The sequence below is a fragment of the Hyla sarda genome, chromosome 1, assembly GCF_029499605.1.
Source record: "Hyla sarda isolate aHylSar1 chromosome 1, aHylSar1.hap1, whole genome shotgun sequence".
In the NCBI taxonomy this organism is placed as follows: domain Eukaryota; kingdom Metazoa; phylum Chordata; class Amphibia; order Anura; family Hylidae; genus Hyla; species Hyla sarda.
The window spans coordinates 611039833-611048219 of record NC_079189.1 but is presented as its reverse complement, the minus strand read 5'-3'; the positions used below and the strand labels follow the sequence as shown (position 1 = coordinate 611048219).

At 43.5% G+C, this 8387-nt stretch overlaps 1 protein-coding gene and 1 pseudogene across 1 annotated transcript in view; both read right to left on the bottom strand.

Moving 5' to 3' along the window:
* The window catches only part of LOC130298129 (oocyte zinc finger protein XlCOF7.1-like), a 116284-nt gene extending 113878 nt beyond the window's left edge, over nt 1-2406 (bottom strand). The window contains exon 1 of the mRNA XM_056551048.1: nt 2355-2406. The gene's annotated coding sequence lies outside the window, so the exon portion shown is untranslated. The remainder of the gene's footprint in view (nt 1-2354) is intronic.
* Nucleotides 1-8387, bottom strand: part of LOC130298682 (zinc finger protein 585A-like) — a 72870-nt pseudogene that overhangs the window by 23744 nt on the left and 40739 nt on the right.

The following is an 8387-nucleotide window of genomic DNA, read 5'->3' as shown; positions in this document are numbered from 1 at the left end:
ATTGTGTTGGATTGTCAATGCAACTCTCTTCTCTATATACTGCTATATACTACTATATACACCGCAGGAGAAATGCTAGCACAGGCTTCCAGTATCTGTATACACTGCTATATACTACTATATACACCGCAGGAGAAATGCTAGCACAGGCTTCCAGTATCTGTATACACTGCTATATACTACTATATACACAGCAGGAGAAATGCTAGCACAGGCTTCCAGTATCCGTATACACTGCTATATACTACTATATACACACCGGAGGAGAAATGCTAGCACAGGCTTCCAGTATCCGTATACACTGCTATATACTACTATATACACCGCAGGAGAAATGCTAGCACAGGCTTCCAGTATCCGTATACACTGCTATATACTACTATATACACCGCAGGAGAAATGCTAGCACAGGCTTCCAGTATCCGTATACACTGCTATATACTACTATATACACACCGGAGGAGAAATGCTAGCACAGGCTTCCAGTATCCGTATACACTGCTATATACTACTATATACACCGCAGGAGAAATGCTAGCACAGGCTTCCAGTATCCGTATACACTGCTATATACTACTATATACACCGCAGGAGAAATGCTAGCACAGGCTTCCAGTATCCGTATACACTGCTATATACTACTATATACACCTCAGGAGAAATGCTAGCACAGGCTTCCAGTATCCGTATACACTGCTATATACTACTATATACACCGCAGGAGAAATGCTAGCACAAGCTTCCAGTAACCGTATACACTGCTATATACTACTATATACACCGCAGGAGAAATGCTAGCACAGGCTTCCAGTATCCGTATACACTGCTATATACTACTATATACACCGCAGGAGAAATGCTAGCACAGGCTTCCAGTATCCGTATACACTGCTATATACTACTATATACACCTCAGGAGAAATGCTAGCACAGGCTTCCAGTATCCGTATACACTGCTATATACTACTATATACACCGCAGGAGAAATGCTAGCACATGCTTCCAGTAACCGTATACACTGCTATATACTACTATATACACCGCAGGAGAAATGCTAGCACAGGCTTCCAGTAACCGTATACACTGCTATATACTACTATATACACTGCAGGAGAAATGCTAGCACAGGCTTCCAGTAACCGTATACACTGCTATATACTACTATATACACCACTGTATACGGGTTAAAATTTGTACACACGTTTTGATACAGTTTAGTCCGGTTTTGAGGAATCCGGTTTTTCCTCAAAAACCTGATACGGGAACTGTATTGCAAAAACGTGGTGTGAATGCAGCTAGAGATGAGCGAACTTACAGTAAATTCGATTCGTCATGAACTTCTCGGCTCAGCAGTTGATGACTTATCCTGCGTAAATTAGTTCAGCTTTCAGATGCTCCCGTGGGCTGGAAAAGGTTGATACAATCATAGGAAAGAGTCTTCTAGGACTGTATCCACCTTTTCCAGCCCACGGGAGCACCGGAAAGCTGAACTAATTTATGCAGGAAAAGTCATCAACTGCCGAGCCGAGAAGTTCATGACAAATCGAATTTACTTTTAAGTTCGCTCATCTCTAAATGCAGCCTAAGATCAAATTTCCCACCGGGTCCCGTGACTGGCTGCTCAGTCCCGGCCAATCACGGGATCCAGCGGGAAATGTGAAACTACAATAGGAACTAGAAAAACTCCCCGGCACCGAGGTATGTTAAAAGGAGCCCGGGCTCCATCTGATTCTAACCCCGCTACCCTCACTTAATGACGGGGACACTGCTTTACATCCCCCCGCTTGTCTCCCACCCGCCCGTGCCGCACATCTCCCGCCCGCTACATGACTACAACTCCCAGCATGCCCTCACTGTATGGGCATGCTGGGAATTGTAGTCTTGCAACAGTTAGCAGACAGATGAGAGATGTGCAGCGTGTGCGGGTGGGAGACAAGCGGGGGGATGTAAAGCAGTGTCCCCCGTCATTAAGTGAGGGTAGCGGGGTTAGAATCAGATGGAGCGCGGACTCCTTTGTACAGTTGTTATATCATATTTCCCGCTGGAGCCGTGAAAATATAAAAATGAGCTCTCCAAAGCAGCTCCGGGCTGGCTTACATTTACGCTGTTTTGGAGGCGGTTGCGAATTTTTGAGCGACTTTCGCACTTGATAAATCCCTGACCACTACAAAATGATAAATGAAATCCACTTTTGTAAGCTCTTTTGTAGCTTTTTTGCTTCCAGCCAAAGGTCGCACAAAAATTTGCTTAAGTGCTAATGCGACTTTTGTAAGCAAAAAAATCTCTAAATCCCTTGATAAATGTCCCCTCTATATAACAATAATAATCATAACAATAACTATGATAACAATTACTTATATATCAACCGAAATCCCTGCTCCGCAGACTGTACAGGAGCCGTGTGCTGACAGGACCTGCGATGATGTCACCGTCATGTGATCAGTCACATGGAGGAGGAGGAGTCACATGATCAGGGGCTGCTGCTCTAGGCTCATCTGCTCAGTGTATGCAGGACTCTGCTGTGCTGGTTGTGATCGCTGCTGGATGAGCTGAAGTTATGTGTATGCAGCAGAGCTGTGTGTGTGTGATGTGCGTGGTGCAGAGCTGTGTATGTGTGTGTTATATATGTCTGCAGCAGAGCTGTGTGTAATGTGCATGTAGCTGAGCTGTATGTGTACACAGTAGAGCTGTATATGTGTAATGTACATGTAGCTGAGCTGTATGTGTACACAGTAGAGCTGTATATGTGTAATGTGCATGTAGCTGAGCTGTATGTGTACACAGTAGAGCTGTATATGTGTAATGTACATGTAGCTGAGCTGTATGTGTACACAGTAGTGCTGTATATGTGTAATGTGCATGTAGCTGAGCTGTATGTGTACACAGTAGAGCTGTATATGTGTAATGTGCATGTAGCTGAGCTGTATGTGTACACAGTAGAGCTGTATATGTGTAATGTACATGTAGCTGAGCTGTATGTGTACACAGTAGTGCTGTATATGTGTAATGTACATGTAGCTGAGCTGTATGTGTACACAGTAGAGCTGTATATGTGTAATGTGCATGTAGCTGAGCTGTATGTGTGTAATGTACATGTAGCTGAGCTGTATGTGTGTAATGTACATGTAGCTGAGCTGTATGTGTACACAGTAGAGCTGTATATGTGTAATGTGCATGTAGCTGAGCTGTATGTGTACACAGTAGAGCTGTATATGTGTAATGTACATGTAGCTGAGCTGTATGTGTACACAGTAGTGCTGTATATGTGTAATGTACATGTAGCTGAGCTGTATGTGTACACAGTAGAGCTGTATATGTGTAATGTACATGTAGCTGAGCTGTATGTGTACACAGTAGAGCTGTATATGTGTAATGTACATGTAGCTGAGCTGTATGTGTACACAGTAGAGCTGTATATGTGTAATTTACATGTAGCTGAGCTGTATGTGTACACAGTAGAGCTGTATATGTGTAATGTACATGTAGCTGAGCTGTATGTGTACACAGTAGAGCTGTATATGTGTAATGTGCATGTAGCTGAGCTGTATGTGTACACAGTAGAGCTGTATATGTGTAATGTACATGTAGCTGAGCTGTATGTGTACACAGTAGAGCTGTATATGTGTAATGTGCATGTAGCTGAGCTGTATGTGTACACAGTAGAGCTGTATATGTGTAATGTACATGTAGCTGAGCTGTATGTGTACACAGTAGAGCTGTATATGTGTAATGTGCATGTAGCTGAGCTGTATGTGTGTAATGTACATGTAGCTGAGCTGTATGTGTGTAATGTACATGTAGCTGAGCTGTATGTGTACACAGTAGAGCTGTATATGTGTAATGTGCATGTAGCTGAGCTGTATGTGTACACAGTAGAGCTGTATATGTGTAATGTACATGTAGCTGAGCTGTATGTGTACACAGTAGTGCTGTATATGTGTAATGTACATGTAGCTGAGCTGTATGTGTACACAGTAGAGCTGTATATGTGTAATGTACATGTAGCTGAGCTGTATGTGTACACAGTAGAGCTGTATATGTGTAATGTACATGTAGCTGAGCTGTATGTGTACACAGTAGAGCTGTATATGTGTAATGTACATGTAGCTGAGCTGTATGTGTACACAGTAGAGCTGTATATGTGTAATGTACATGTAGCTGAGCTGTATGTGTACACAGTAGAGCTGTATATGTGTAATGTGCATGTAGCTGAGCTGTATGTGTACACAGTAGAGCTGTATATATGTAATGTGCATGTAGCTGAGCTGTATGTGTACACAGTAGTGCTGTATATGTGTAATGTGCATGTAGCTGAGCTGTATGTGTACACAGTAGGGCTGTATATGTGTAATGTGCATGTAGCTGAGCTGTATGTGTACATAGTAGAGCTGTATATGTGTAATGTGCATGTAGCTGAGCTGTATGTGTACACAGTAGAGCTGTATATGTGTAATGTACATGTAGCTGAGCTGTATGTGTACAAAGTAGAGCTGTATATGTGTAATGTACATGTAGCTGAGCTGTATATGTACACAGTAGAGCTGTATATGTGTAATGTGCATGTAGCTGGGCTGTATGTGTACACAGTAGAGCTGTATATGTGTAATGTGCATGTAGCTGAGCTGTATGTGTACACAGTAGAGCTGTATATATGTAATGTGCATGTAGCTGAGCTGTATGTGTACACAGTAGTGCTGTATATGTGTAATGTGCATGTAGCTGAGCTGTATGTGTACACAGTAGGGCTGTATATGTGTAATGTGCATGTAGCTGAGCTGTATGTGTACATAGTAGAGCTGTATATGTGTAATGTGCATGTAGCTGAGCTGTATGTGTACACAGTAGAGCTGTATATGTGTAATGTACATGTAGCTGAGCTGTATGTGTACAAAGTAGAGCTGTATATGTGTAATGTACATGTAGCTGAGCTGTATATGTACACAGTAGAGCTGTATATGTGTAATGTGCATGTAGCTGGGCTGTATGTGTACACAGTAGAGCTGTATATGTGTAATGTACATGTAGCTGAGCTGTATGTGTACACAGTAGAGCTGTATATGTGTAATGTGCATGTAGCTGAGCTGTATGTGTACACAGTAGAGCTGTATATGTGTAATGTGCATGTAGCTGAGCTGTATGTGTACACAGTAGTGCTGTATATGTGTAATGTGCATGTAGCTGAGCTGTATGTGTACACAGTAGAGCTGTATATGTGTAATGTACATGTAGCTGAGCTGTATGTGTACACAGTAGTGCTGTATATGTGTAATGTACATGTAGCTGTGCTGTATGTGTACACAGTAGAGCTGTATATGTGTAATGTGCATGTAGCTGAGCTGTATGTGTACACAGTAGAGCTGTATATGTGTAATGTACATGTAGCTGAGCTGTATGTGTACACAGTAGAGCTGTATATGTGTAATGTGCATGTAGCTGAGCTGTATGTGTACACAGTAGAGCTGTATATGTGTAATGTACATGTAGCTGAGCTGTATGTGTACACAGTAGAGCTGTAGGGATGTCCCCGCCGGCAGGTATCATGAAGGTGTGGTAAGCCGCCTGCACCCTCCACTCCCTTAGCTATGCAGTGCACTTATCAGCTGAGAATGTGTCATAGCCGGGACCCGCAATAACCCCTCAAAGTTGATCGCGGCATCTAAAAGTTCAGAAGTTAACTGCCTCAGGGATGCTGATTGGGATCACCACGTGAAATCAGGTGGAGGTCCCTTACCCTGCTCTTTGTGACCAATCGTCGCTCCTTTACTGCTGCCAGCCATTATTAAAGCAGCACCGACAGCACTGATCAATGCTATGCTATGCTATGGCATAGCATTAAAGGAGAACTCCAGACCATAAAAATTGTCCCCCATAGTGCAGACAGTAAAAAAATAAAGATGTACATACCTTCCTCCGCTCCCCAGGGGCCTCCGGTAACCGTCTCCGGTCTCCGCCACAATCCACTTCCTGGCTGCCGGTGGTCGGATGAATCAGCCAATCACCAGCCGCAGCGCAGCCCCGGGGGAGCGGAGGAAGGTATGTACATCTTTATTTTTTTTACTGCCAGCACTATGGGGGACAATTTTTATGGTCTGGAGTTCTCCTTTAATGAGTGTATGCAATCTACAGATTGCAATTAATAGTCCCCTATAGGGACTAAAAGAATAAAAAAAAAAAAATTTTATTGTAAAAAAATAATAAATGTGAATTAACCCCTCCCCAATAAAAAAAAATTTGAATCACCCCCTTTTTAAAAAAGTTGAAATAAAATAAAACAAATATATATTTTTTAATATACAAAAAGTTCTTTCCCATTTAGGGAACATCCCCACGGGTGGATACGTGGTGCCTTTAGATGTTCCTGCTCGGAGCGGCAATACGCCAAATCCTAGAGACTGACAGGAGTAGACGCTCTTTCCAGGATTGGTCGGTGGAAGTAGCTTATGCTTCCCTTCTCCTCCACTGATCCCAGGTTAAGGCTTCTGACACTGTTCACATAGAAGTCTTTGGGCTTGGACTCCATATTGTATTGTATCGAGGGTTGTAGTCAATGGAGAATATTCAGAGCAAGGTCTTGTTACCGGTGGGGCCCTCAGGGATCTGTACTGGGGCCCATTGTGTAATATTCTTATTCGTGATATTACAGAAGGTCTCGGGGGTTCAGTATTGTTCTTTTTGCAGATGATACAAAGATTTGTAACAGGATTAATGTTCCTGGAGGGATACGACAAATGGGAAAGGATTGAGATTATCTAGAGGAATGGTCAGAACTCTGGACACTGATATTTAATGTGGAGAAGTGCAAGATAATGGGGGGTAATAACCCTCGGGCAGAATATAGAATATGTGATACAGTCCTGACCTCAGTGTCTGGGGAAAGGGATTTAGGGGTCATTATCTCACAAGACTTAGGCCGTGGTCACACAATGTAAATTCCGCACATCTGCATGAATTCTATATCCGCATTGGTTCAGTGCAGAATTCTGCAGATGGTAAAAAGATGTAGAATTAGTGGGGAATCTGTGTGGAAATGCTCACATAGATTCCGCATCTTTTCTTCGCAGCCATCCGGTGCACTGCCGTAGATTGTAATTTGCCATAGAATGTAATGGAGTGACTCAGCACTTTTTTCGGCTTGAGCGCTCCGCCTCCATTACATTCTATTGTCTGACACTCTCACACAAGCCCCCAACCATTGGTTACTGCAGGGGCTGGGGGGTGCGAGTGTCACGTGACATATTTAATCATCAGGCATCGCAGCTCACGGCAGTCTCACTTGGGCTATCACAGGGAGAGGATCTCTCGTTGTGATAGCCGAAGCTGCACGGAGCTCTCATGGCCTCTGTGGCCCCCGCCAGCGTGCTCGATCGCCATCGCTATCGGGATCCCTATGCCTGATAGCGCTGTCAACCGCTTGCCTTTCTGCCCGCTGCTCTACTCTAACAGAAAGTAGAGCAACGGGTGCAGCTAATGTAGTGCTGCGCATGCGTGTGCAGCTAAAGTAGTACTGCGCATGCGCAGCACTACACAAATAGCGTAGGTAGGTAGATTAGTGTAGGTTGTAATTTAACATAGTTTAGGACAACAACTCCCAGCACGCCCAGACAGCTAAAGGCTGCCCAGGCATGCTGGGAGTTGTAGTTTAGGACTACAACTCCCAGCATGCCCAGACAGCTAAAGGCTGCCCAAGCATGCTGGGAGTTGTCATTTAGGACTACAACTCCCAGCATGCCCAGGCAGCTAAAGGCTGCCCAGGTATGCTGGGAGTTGTAGTTTAGCTTAGATTAGACAGCGAAGGGACTACAACTCCTAGCATGCCCAGACAGCTAAAGGCTGCCCAGGCATGCTGGGAGTTGTAGTTTTACACAGATATAAAGTAGTTAGCATAGTTAGCGTAGCGTTAGCTCAATTTTAGCGTAGCTTTAGTTTAGTGTTAGCGCAGTTTTACAGTTTTTAGTGTAGTATAGTGTTAGCGCAGTTGTAGAGTATTTAGCATAGCGTAGTGAGCGCAGTTGTAGCGTAGCTTAGTGCTAGCGTACTTTTAGCGTATTTAGCGTAGTGTTAGCGCACTTTTAGTGTAGTGTTAGCGTAGTTTTAGCATATATAGCGTAGTGTAGTGTAAGCGTAGTTTTAGCGTAGTGTAGTGTTAGCACAGTTTTAGTGTATTTAGCGTAGTTTTAGCGTAGTGTTAGCACAGTTTTAGCGTATTTAGCGTAGCGTATTGTTAGCGTAGTCTTAGAGTAGTTAGCGTAGTTTTAGTCCAGTTCTAGCATAGTTGGCGTAGTTGTACACGGGTGTAGTGTAGCTAACTTAGTTTTACAGGCAGATGAAATGTATTTTAGAGAGTTTAGTGTGGGGTGTAGCTTAGCTTAGTCATAAAGTGAAGGGGC